Source organism: Aythya marila (assembly GCF_965140915.1).
Source record: "Aythya marila genome assembly, chromosome: 1".
NCBI lineage: Eukaryota > Metazoa > Chordata > Aves > Anseriformes > Anatidae > Aythya > Aythya marila.
In genome coordinates this window covers 147,377,413-147,390,770 of record NC_139042.1, presented here as the reverse complement: position 1 = coordinate 147,390,770, position 13,358 = coordinate 147,377,413, and positions in this window count along the sequence as shown.

The following is a 13,358-nucleotide window of genomic DNA, read 5'->3' as shown; positions in this document are numbered from 1 at the left end:
CCTTCTTGACCAGAGCACGCTGCTGGCTCATACTCAGCTGGCTATCAACCAAAACCCTTAGGTCCCTTTCTACCTGGCAGCTTTCCAGCCACTCTTCCCTCAGCCTGTAGCGTTGTAGGAGGATGTTGTGCCCCAAGTGCAGGACCTGGCACTTAACCTTGTTGAACTTCATACAGTTGGCCTCGGCCTATCTGTCCAGCCTAGCCAGATCCCTCTGCACAGCCCTCCTACCCTCATGCAGATCAACACTTGCGCCTAACTTGGTGTCATCTGTAAACTTACTTAGGGCGCACCCAGTACTCTCACCCAGATCATTGATAAACATATACTGAAGAGAACTGGCCCCACTACTGAGCCCTGTGGGACAACACTAGTGACAGGCCTCCAGCTGGATTTAACTCCATTCACCGCAACTCTTTGGGCCCGGCCACCCAGGCGGTTTTTAACCCAATGAAGAATACACCAGTCCAGGCCTCCAGCAGCCAGCTTCTTCAGAATACTGTCTGAAACAGTATCAAAAGCCTTACTGAAGTCTATCTAGATAGACCATATCCACAGCCTTACCCTCATCTACTGAGCACACCATCTTGTTGTAGAAGAAGATCAAGTTTGTCAAGCAGAACCTCCCTTTAGATAAACCCATGGTGACTGTGCTTAATCACTTATTTGTCCTGTAAGTGCTGTGTGATGGCACTTAAGATGATCTGCTCCAAAGCTTCCCCAGCACCCAGGTCAGATTGACAGGCCTGATTCAGTTCAGATCCTCCTGATACTGAACCAAAGGATATCTGGTTCTCCTGCTTTTTGATAGGGCAATGGAGCAAAATTTGAAATGCTTTATGAGCAGATAGGTCTCACCTTTACTATGTTTACTTATATAAATAGAGGCTTAGAAACTTTGTATTACTTAGCTAACTTCATTTGTAAGAAAAAACAGGCTTGTAACTCAAAGTGAGGGCAAGTAGACCCAGGCCTGAAGGATGCATCAGAAGATTAAGTGAGGAACTCATGGTATGCATATGTCCTTGGATGTGTAACCAGCTAAGCTCAGTATACAAGCCTGAGTTGAAACAATAAGATAAGAAAGAATGAGATGGCCTGAGCACATGCAAGAATTGGATTCAACCAGCGAACAATGAGGAAGACTACCGAACACCACCAGAAGACCCTGAAAGACCACCAGCAGAAACAAATATGCATGTGTCAGGGGCTTTTGCCTATTTAATGAGCTCTGGGGAATAATATGAATATGTTAATTTTTCCCTTGAAATCTAATGAATATGTATCCTCTAATTGCATAAAACCTTTGTAGTTTAACCACTCATGACACACACTAGGTGTAGCGTACCATGTGCCAGGCACTGCAATTAAAGAATGCCTGCTTTCTAAAATTCCAAATTGAGTCAGGGAGTTTCTTCAACTGGCTTTTATGGTACCACTCCTTCCGGTCCTTCTTGTAGATGTGCATCACATTTGTTAGCCACCAGTCAACTGGTACCCCACCCCCGATAGCCAGGACTGTTGATAAGTGATGGAAAGCAGCTTGGCGAGCACTTCCACCAGGACCATTGAGTCCATCTCCTGGCTCCACACAGGACCACCCAAAACTCAGACCTTATACCTGAGAGCATTGTCCAGACACTTCTTGAACTTCAGCAGGCTTGTTGCTATGACCACTTCCCTAGGGAACCTGTCCCAGTGAGGCCTCAACAGCACAGAGTAGAATGGTGCAATGACTTCAATAAAAAAAGAAAAAAAAAAAAAAGGGAGCTGGTCAGTGTGCTTGCCTGGCATCAGATTACCGCAGTCTGCACCACAGTTGCACCAGAAACCACAGGTGTGCATGTCAGTATGTGATCACTAACAACCATCAAGTTGGACAATGAGTGAGAGGGTAAGTGGCCTGGGAAGCTAGGTGCACACCTGTGTGCTTGATGCAACTGGAGGAGCTGGCTACCAGAGAGACCAAATGCTGTGGAGACTATTAAGTCGAGTGACCTGTTTGCATATATGTGAACATATACATGTCCATACCTGAGGCAGCCTGAGATGACAAGATTCAAAGGCCAGCTACAGAGCAAAATGAGTGTCTAAGGCCATCATTGACCCACAGTGCATATTTGTATCTATTTTCTGCTAACAGATCTTCATGCCGATGAGCCAGAAAGGGAAGCAGGGTGAGGCTGTTGGTGCTGTTTGCATTTCTATAAGTGTTTGCGTTCATCTGTCAAACTGGCTGTGTGTATGTATATTGTATATGTGTTTGTGTATGCATCTGTTAGCAACACATGCTCAGCCCCACAGCTAGTTAGACCTGGGCACATAGAGCTCTGGCAGCTGCTTCCTCATTGGACTACAGGATTCAGGAGCCTTTAGCAATAGATTAAGTGATAATATATCTTGCAATATGCCCAAAATGTTAGAAAATAAATCTGGACAAGATGTACTAATGTTGACAAAGTAACAGGTTGCTTTGAAATTGATTTGTGCAGAACAGCAATGGGATTGTTCAAGGTTTTAGTCTATAATGCTACTACAACTTCCACAGTTAAAGAATAGTTGAGAGCTATAAAACTTCAGTAGAAGGAATGAAATCATCAGCAGATCTTTCCCAAGATGGACAAACAAGGAAGCTTTTATTACATCTTTCAGAAATTCAGATCCCACCCTAAAAGTAGAACTGAAGATGATGAACGCCAGTTCAAATCATGTCTTCAAAATAGTTAAGGATGACTTATTTATCAAATAATAGTTAAAATCTTAAAAAAAAAAAAAAAAAAAAAACAAAAAAAAAAAAACACCAGTAGGAGCTACTGCAAAATACAAAGCAGGAATTTATAGCAGAACCTGAAATGCAAATCCAACATGCTAGAGCCAACAAGACACAGCCAGAAAGCAACATCAAGGGGAACTTGGACAAGTGGCAGAAGACTTGATCGTCAGGACTCGATATCACCAACCAAAGCAGCCCTGACAATCATGAAATACAACCATATCCATTCCTGCCAGATCAATGAATACATAAAAACAAATAACTGACTTCTATTTACAGACCCATGAAAAAACAGAAACCTCCACTAAAGGTCAGTGACACAAGTAATTTATGGGTTATGACTTAGAGGAAAAGAAGAATTTTAATATTGCTTAACACATCTAGTGTTTTCCACGTGCCTTCCAGCACAAGATACTATAAAAGTGAGAAAGGAATTATTACCTGATTATAACAAAATTTCAGTATTGCCTCTTGTGCTTTTGGCTTGCAGGTAACCTTCCTCATATACAATTTTCTACTGCATGGTTGCAAAGTACTTCAGTGTGTGTTGTACTGTAATGCTAGGCTTGCTGCTAGTGCATGCATCATTAACATTTTGTGCAAGAAGATAAGATTCAGACAGATTTTTCTCAAGCTTCTATAGCTCTAGTGAACGTGGACCTCATCTTTGTAGTAAGAGTTGAAAGCTGCTTTTGCTCAATTCTGACAATGCATATAATATCGGTAATGTTTCTCATTTTAAAGAGAAAATTTTTGGTTTTATGACCCATGCATAGCAAAATTTAAGGTGTAATGCAAAAACAAACAAACAAACAAACACAAAAAGCATTTAATATCAACAAGGAAACATCATCAAGGCTGATTGCTATGCACAAGACAGTACTCAGACAAGGTTCTCATACCTAAACTGAGTCCACAGACTTAGATATCTCCAGAAAGCTAAATCAGAATTTGCCTGTTCAGGTGGTATCATCTGTAACATTTCTGGCCTTGGTTCATTGACAAGAAGATATTGCCTGTTTGGAACAGTCTGATAGAAGTACTCACCTTTATAAATAAGCTGAGCAGTAATAACAGCTAGGTAGACAACAAGAGACTTTAATTCCCTCCTTTATCTGTGAAATACATTTGCTGATTTTATTTATTTATTTATTTTTAACAGCCATTTCAATGGAAACAACTATTTCAGGGAGGATTACCATGTCAGCAAAACCTGTCACCCCAGCATAACCAGCAGTAAGGAAGTAGCATGACTTCTTAGTGCATGGGCTGGGTCCCACCCCACAGAGGTGAAGGAAGAGGTGGCGCATACAGCCACAACAACAACAACAACAAAAAACACTCCAGCACTGCTTCTCATGTCGCTATGCATGCAGAGACAGTGACCATTATGACCTCAAAGTAGGCTGCAATGTAAAATTTGAGGAAACAGTTGGGAGAACACACTTGAATGAGCCCTTGGAAGCAACCTCCTCTTGAACCATCACTGGAGATGAAACGTATGAATGGTGTTCCAGGCCACCCGGGTGCTTCACAATCTCATGTGCAAAGACTGTGCAGCTTTTCTTGGGGAAGACAACCAGAATAACTCAAGCCCCCACAGCATTTTTGGGGGGTGAAAATAGTAAATGAAGACTGAATTATTTAAAATGAGGACAGAAGAAAACTGACAAAGTGATATATTGAGCCTTCATCAAGCAGTGAGTGATTTTTGTTTTTTAAATTTGAAGTTTTAACTTCCCACAAAAGGTACATAACACAGGGCAGATGAAATTAAGTTTACGTTGTCATAAGAATAAAAATTGAACATGGCAATAAAGGAACAAAGAGCTGCAGTGCAAATGACCTTGTAGAGGTAGGATGGGACGTGGAGAGGACAGAATGCTGGAGGTGGTAAGTGCTGAGGAGACAGAACAGGAACATACACACGTTCTTTCCTGCACAAGACTTTCATGAAACAGTAAAATATGAGAAAAACAGATGAGTGAAGACTTCATATCTAGAGATTAATACTCACTGAATAACCAACCCATAAACATGTGATGTGGAAAATTGCACTGGGGAGAAATGCAATTCTCCAGTTCCTGGAAAATGGCAACTAGAGATATTCTCACACCTCTGCTGAGGCACATAAGGCTCACCCCATGCAAAGCAGCTTCCAAGCAGGTGGCTGCAAAGTTCACACCTGCCACACCAGCCACTGGTAACCATGGGAGTGAGATGACCTGTAAACCCACTCTCGCAAAGATGTTTCCTATATAGAGCAAAAAGAAGTAGCAAGAAATAAGTTACTCAGTGCTTTACTATCTATTAAACGTACATTAAAATTCATTTTTGAATTTTGGGTGCTGATCAAACACTGACTGATTTTGGTAGGAACTCAAGGTTTATATACCCTATTGTAAAGAACACTTGTCTTTGTCACCTCTCTTCACACCCATACTCTGAGCAGACCTGCAGACAAAATGTGCCTGGTGACAATTGAACATACACTGCCTTGTTCCTCCAACCATCTCAAGCAGCTGTGCTCTGGTGCACACAGTTAGCTCAGAAATCAGCACATTGAAAATAAACTTGAAAAACGATTTACGGAAAGTAATTTTCACATGTAGCACAAGAAACTGGATCTTATTGGATTTGTCCACATTTAACTTTGACCCATCCAAGCTTCTTTTACCCTAGCAAGCCTGAGCACTGGAAGCAATTTAACTACAAGAGCTGGTTTCTCTATCATTGACATCTAAAATATTAGTCTGTGTCATCTGGTGAGTTTTACAGATCGTGCTGAACTCCCTGCTACAAACACCCAAGTTAGTTTTAAATTAAATTACCTTTAAATACATCTACAAACCACACCTTCACTCTGCCCTGGTCCCACCTGTGAAGCTGCTGACTACTCCAGTCTGTTTCCCATGCTGTGTAGGGAGACCAGCCCTGCACTGTTACAAGTGCCCAGTAAGGTACCCAGAAATGCTACCAAGCACCTTCCTCAGCAGAGCACTAACCCTCTGCTTATTAATAATAATTATTAAAATAAAATCCCAGTCAATGCCCTTTGAAGATATGCAAAAGGAGAGGATGCTGATTGTGTACACACATTGCAGGGAGATTTCAAGCAGCACCATTTTTGGTGATAGACAAGCTCAAGCATAAAAGCAGAAAACTGTGACATTTCTCATAGGGTTAGCCCTGCAGGACCAATGCAGATCTGAATTTGGGTGGTCCAGGGAGATGACAAAATTAACAGAACTGCTTTCAAGTCACAGAATCTTTATTTTGGGTCACTCACATATTACACCAATATGCAGCTTCTCTGCCTTTAGCCTTGTGTCCAGTGACATCATCACAAACTGGAGCAGAGAGCTCGGCTTTAGGCTGAAGAAAGAAAAGATGCTGAACTGGTCTTCTGAGGGCTGCTGGAAATTATTTTATGCTAGGGAGAATGATAAGCCACATTAATATGTTCCAACATTTCTAAAGCACAACTTAATTGAAAATGCTTTCCCTCGGGGTAAAAAAGCTCATGATGGGATTTACTTGACCAGACATTATGGTGACTGTTGTGGTGATTAAGAAGTCTGAGATAAATTGTGTCTGGAACACATGTTGACATTAACCCCTGTAATCAAAGCAAGAAATACATCATTAACAGACAGTAATTCAGTGATGGATAATAATTATAGTTAGGATGAATTGTGATCTAAATCACAGGAAAAAGTGGGAATTTTGCATTCTGGAACAAATATTTTGCATTTTGAATGGCTGTGGTTTCACACTACTGTGAAGTTGCAGAAAGTGAATTACACAAGTTTTCATATGAATGTCTTATATAGAAGACAGTTATAAGGCATGTGAGTCACTGAAAGCCCCAAACCAGTGTATTATATATACCTTCATAAATCTATTACTTGAATCATTTTATATAACACAAATATTCTTAAGTGTCCCAAAAAGTGATTCAGCCCTAGTGTGGTTGAAATTAATAGGCCTAGAATGAAACTAACTTAATTTTTCCTGAGACTTACCACTGGAATTTGACTACAAGCCCCCTTCATCAACCAGCATAATAATTCACCCTGCCTTCAACAACAGGAGAATTTCTCTAAGCATTTAGGTCAATGGGAGAAAGAGCATCGGCCCCATTTGATGCTGTAACAAACAGTCCTGGTGACTGTACAGCCAAAGCTAAGCACTCTTTGTACTCAGTGGGTTAAGATTGTAGGGTGACCATTAATTTCCTTTTCAGTAGCAGCATCAATTCCAGCTGTTCTTAATAACTTCTGTATTTTCCCTGCACACACTGTCCTTCAGCAGCACCAGTATTTCTCCCCAGTAACACCCTGCATTAGCCCAGGTGCTCGAGCAGACAAGGTGCAGAGCTTACGTTGGCCTTGCCACCAAGTTCAACACCAGCTAGGCCATGCCCATGTTCTCTCAATGTCTAAGAGAATATATAGCTAACATAAAACCACAGATATATTCTTACTTTAATTATTATTATTATTTTTAATTAGTGTTTTCAGGTCTTATGGAAACTCACGAATGAATGGGGGAAAAGAAAACCAGTTTGCTGCATATAAGAAGGATATTAGATACTGAATGAAAGGATCAGAGATTTTGAGAGATTTAGCTGTGCTTTTTTTTTTTTTTAAACACTATTTCAGCAGTTCCATAAAGTTAAATTCATGCTCCACACAACTGTAGTGACCTTTAATGCAAGTAGCCCTCAGCCTCCAAGGCCTTGAAGCAGATATCAGAAGTTTGATTGGAAAATACATGTAGCTTCCACCTGCCTCTTGCCAAACTTGTGATAAACCACAAAGGTGGGGGGGGGAAATAATATGCTCTTGAAACACCATGGTTCACACAGGCTCTCTCTTTAGTGTTTGCAGCTAAAGTCTCCACATGATCCTCAAGTACAGCCCAGTTTCTCCCAACTCCTAGCTGTAAGCAGAATGCACCCTGCCCTAGCTTTCAGTCATGCTTGTCCCTCATCACCTGTGACGGCAATCTGTAGGCACCACCACCCCCAAACACATTGTTTTCCCTCACAATGCTAACAGAAGCCCTACCCCACAAACATGGCTATATACCACCTATATAACTCAGAATGCTCAGACACAGGAAGCGGTGGGACAACCAGGAAGCCAGCTTGTGGCTTTTGTCAACAAGGTCTCTTTCACCAGATCTCTGTAGAGATGAGAGATTTTATTTACTCCCACAGAAAACTTCTCTTTTTTCTCACGTACCCACAGAAACAGCACACCATGAAAGAAGCATTTAGGTTCCCTACTTCACACCCTGAGGGCAGCAGCACCAGCAGCCACGCTGCTGTTCCCCCGGCTACTTATAAACCACCATCGTGCCAGCATAGAGCCTGAGGCCTTATCTGAACTCAGCAAAGGCAGAGAGCATCACAGTTCCAGCATACACCGCATCCAGCAGGCTACAAGGATTACACACGAGAGCTGGCTCCCTCCTGAGTAGCTTGCAGAGAGGGCTGAACAAGCCCAGGTTTGCAGCAGGCTGCATGGACATACCCTGGGCCTGCAAAACCATTATCCTAAGCACTGCACCTGCAGTCAAGGAAGTTAATGTAGGCCATGCAACTTAGCTCAGGCCAGCCAAGAGCCTACAGCAATTCCTTCTTTATTTCTAGCTGTTTTCTATTATTATTTAAAAGATTTTTTTTTTCTTTTTGGTTGAGCGTAAGCAAGAATGTTTGGCCTGAAAGCCTAATAACTTTCTTGTGGTTTATATGACTGTCTTGGGATCAAAGACTCCCATTATAGGCACCCAGTAACATTTTCTAGCTAAATAAGAAGCAAAAATAAAGCCTGAAATTAGAATTAGACTTCTGATTATGGAAGATTTTTTAAACTAAACACAGAATTTGTTTTTGGAGCCTGAAATTTTAGGACTGAGAAAGATTAAATAAGCTTTACCTAAAGTGAATTAAGACACTTTACTTAAGGTATTTCTGAGGACACAAGGATGATCCATTTAACATTTAAGGAAGTTTATTTAGGCACAATTGTGTGAAAGCTTCCCTGTAAACAGAAGCAACAAATACACATCAACATAAATAAATTAACAAGAAAAAAAAAAAAAAAATATTATGTCTGACCCTTGCAACCAGGTGCAAATGTTCCCATTAAATGGGGAAAAATAAAAATTGAAATTAACGTTAAAAAAAATCACCACAAAGCCTAAGCTACCAAATAGCATAGCACTGAAATATGCATACTGGCCATGGAAACCCAACACATGATAAAATATACAGGCTAAGACAAACAAAATTGAGCATAAGAACTATATGGGTCACAGGTTAGAACAGTCAATTTTACCCTAAAAAAAAAAAAAAAAAAATCAAATTTAGTGCACAAAAATAGTTACTGACCTACATGCTAAGAAATAGCAGGTAACAATAACCAGATCACCATCCTGAGGGGAATTGGGTTGGGAACCAGCCTCTTACCCTCAGAGAGCCATGCGCACCACAAAGGGGATGAAGCAAGACCAGATCTTCCCTCCACCATCCAGGCCATCAATGTGGAACACAGCCCCACAGGGCCAGACGTGCTGGGGATAATAATGAGTTTTGCTGACAGTCTACAGCACAGCAAGTGCAACTGGATGAAAACCTTCTATACCAGGAGCCACCTAGGAGAAGAAACTGAAGACTACCACCCACTAACAGAACAGGCTGAGCTGAAATGGGTCCCAGGCCATGGTGTGGGGGGTGGAGGTCCCAGGTGGGATTGATCGGGACCATTAAGGCCCATTTGGGTCTAGAAGCCTAACGCTTCCTCGGGTCGTTCTTGAAGCTACAGAAGAGCTTGAAAACACAGCCATGGCTCACAGCACATGAGAAACTTTGCAGAAGTAACTCAGTACATGACAGCCAAGGGAAATAAACTAAAGGTCTAGGCCTATGAACTCTCGTAGCCTTCCCAGGTGTCCAAACATATGCATAAATCCACTTGGCAAAACACAGACAAAAATCTGAATATAGAACTGGGCAACAACTTGGAATGAAGCAGTTTAAAGAGTCAGACAATGAAAATTTGATGCATTAGAATTTATATTTTCTTTTCATATTTTTTTAAGGATGTAATTTCTCATTACCTACTTTTGAAGGTGCCAGGATAGGATTTTTCACCTGTGTCAAAAAAACAATCACAGAGTTTGTTTCCTTCAGTTGGAACCGGGAAAACCTATCATGGATCCTAAATAATTATGCTTTGAAGTTCAGAAAATAAAATTCTGACTAATTTGATGACCTATAAGCACACAGTGAACTTAGGTCAATTATTGACCAACCTATTTTTTCCCAGATAGACCATTAAAATCAATAGGCATATGTCTAATGTATATATTCATACAACAATAATTTCCCTAAGGAGTTTGTATCACAGAAGCTAGTAATTATGTTATGCAACGTTTTCAAAATGTGCTCTGCACATTCATGATTAACCACACAACTATGTGCATGTGCCTATAATTTTGCTCTCTGAACTGTGCTTCTCCATGGGAACTACTGTTCTTGCATCAGTGCTCATTGCCCATGGTGAGGTGAGAGGAATCTGAGTCATGAGAGGAATCTTGCTCAGGAGCTGTTCTCAGTGCCCTAGTTTTCACCTCAGATTTCTGCAACCTGTGAGTCTACCAGCTGGAAGATGACAATCCCAAACAAGACAATTAAGATGAAAGCAGCTGTTGCGGAGTCCTCCGAATCTGTGGCCCCAAAGCCTATGCTTAACTTCATCCAGCCACCTTCCCACTGACAATTTTCCTGTGCACTGCTGCTGCTGTGTCATGATGACCAATTACTTCAATTCATCAATGCCAGCAAGAAACCTCTTGTGTTTAACCTTTACACACGACCTTTAAACAGCTATGTTAGGGCACACGACTTCAGCAACCAGTGGGATTTGGATGCCTAAACTGATTACAGAATTGGAAATCTCATGAGTTGCTCACAGTACCGTTAGATCCTCAGACTCTTTACAAATGTTACTATGTACCTGCATCCCAGGGATTTTCAGTGAGGCACATGCTATTAGATATCTTTAGACATCCCAGTTTTGAAAGTGGGACTTAGCTGTTTCTGACCCATGCCTTATACCTGCTGCTCTTCCACAGGAGGACCTCAGCCTTCAGGTGCCCTCTCATTACACAAGACACACAGCATCTTATCTGGTGGGCTTCGACGCATGATTGGAGGCACTTTGACAAATGGTGACCCCTCTCTTGGTGCACCCCTCTGGAAGGCAGATGTGGCTGGTGGGAACCACACATCCTTCAAGGGGCAGCAAAGGCATTGGCAGTATGGGTAAATCCCAAAAGCAGCCAGCACGCAACACTGGCAATAACAGAGAGCATAGTGGCACTTTTGCAACACCATCAGGTATACCAGAAGATCAATGCACATTCAGTAAGGACCAAACCTTCAGTGTACTGAGGGCAATGCCTGGTTTAACAAGTGATTTCCATGAGCATTTGCAGAGGAGGAAGAAGGGAGAGTGGAGCAGGATGTGGGCCATGGCTGTCACAGGGCTGTGGCACGTGCTGCCAGCCCTCCAGGCCAGGTGACATGGGAGACCATGCCACAATGGACACAGCTGTGTCCAGGAGTGCTGTAGGTGCTTCTGAGCCAGCACCTGGAGCCACCATGCTGAGAAGAGCTAAGCACCTGCAGTGAAGCCAGAGCCTTCAAGAACCACTGGATTTTCAAGACTTGGCAGTGTTAAATGTGAAGCAGTTTGACAAATGAGGCCATAGAGAAGTGCTAACTGCTTTTAACAGCCTGGCTTGTATTTGCAGGCGTAAATGGAGCCAGCTTCATTTCAAAACTTCAGAAAATCCACCTCAGGTCCTCCTAACATGATCCCTAGCTTGCCCTTGGCTACCTACCATAGCTACATTATTTCCATGCCCATGGGAAGTTAGTCCATTGCACTGACAGATGGGCTCAGGGACTTTTCAAACCTTTAAAGAGACTGAGAACAAAACTGAAAGTAAAACACTGATCATAACCAGTGTCATGGTAGGAAAATAATTAACCAAACCATGCAGAAAAGCAGTCATCTTCCTGTCTTGTTAAGGGAACACATATTCTGTTCTCATATTTGTTTTAAAGCTTTAGGAGGCAAAAGTAAATACTGTGGTGCACCAGCCTGGTGAGCAGGAGCGTGTCTGGAAGGTGCTCAGTAAGAACGTCATGAGTAGGACACTGCATTCCTAGGAGATGATACATACATCTTTGTTAGGTATGCAGCAAGAAGGGCAAATATTTCCATCTTGCTTGGTCTTGCAGCACTGTTCAAGACCAAGACGTTCAAGACGTTCTCTCCCACAAGTTCAGTGTTGTCCCATGTGTTTGTGCAAGTCAGAAGGGCTACATTTCCAGAGACTTCTGGAGACTGATGTGTGGCAGAGCGTTTTGTGATAATTTGTGGAGTCACTTGGAAGCTATCTCATCAGAGACTGAAACAAGGGTGCTGGCGGTGCTACTTAGTCAACACATATGGTGCTTTGCTGTGATTTCCATTTCAGAGTGTACTATCACTTATTCTCTGTTTTTCTCACAGCTGCTCACTCCCAGTGTTAGCACACCCAGAATAGCCTGCTGGCGTATAAATAGGGTACTCCCTCTGCCGCACATGGCACTGTTGCAGACTGTACTGTTCCAACTTAATTTTAAGATGCTGTTAATGCCATTAACATTGTTCTGCATCTTTCTGTCTTGGCATTGCCTGTTCTAGAGCCAGGACAAATGATAAAGCAGTTACATCCCAATTTAATCAGCAGAGAAAGCAATATCAAGGAGAAGAAGAAGAAGAAAAAAAAAAAAAAAAAAAAAAGAGAGAGAGAGAAAGAAAGAGATATCAAGAGAAAAAAAATCAAGAAAAAAAAAAAAAAAAAGAAACAAGGATCCACCACATAATTCTTGTGAAGTTCAAAATGAGCACACACAAAAGCAGCCCAACAAATAAGACAGAAATAAAGCTTGCTTCAGAGAAACCCTGGACTTTGGGCAATATAGTTCTCCAAAGTCAAGCTCTTGGTAGATCACCACCAGATCCTGACTGCATGGCCACTTCGGGCATTGTCACATATCCCAGCCAAGAGAGATGTTCAGCCCCACATCTTCATCGAGTTTCATTCAAGTAATTGTAGCCAGGCCCTAGAGGTCCCAGTGATTTCACTGTTCTGACCTACCTATCTGCAGAGCCTCTGTGAAAAGCAGTCCTCCCTTCACAAGTTGTATGTCCACATTAGAAAAGACTACAAAGTGCAGTTGTAGTAGCTAAAAGTAGCTGTGCTCCAAAAGCTTAAGAAGAAAATGAGAGTAGAGCATGATGCAAAGAAGTGTTATTGTATGAACAGATTGTAATAGTGAACATGGGAAAGACATACTGACATACTGAGGTTCCTGCCTTTTTCCTTAGCGTGATATATAGTTTCTATTCATAGTATGTACTTGGAGGAAGTTTGAAAACTGTATTTTGCTCTCAAAGTGATCTTCCATTTGGCATATTCCATGTCACAACGGGGAAGGGGAAGGGGAAGGGGAAGGGGA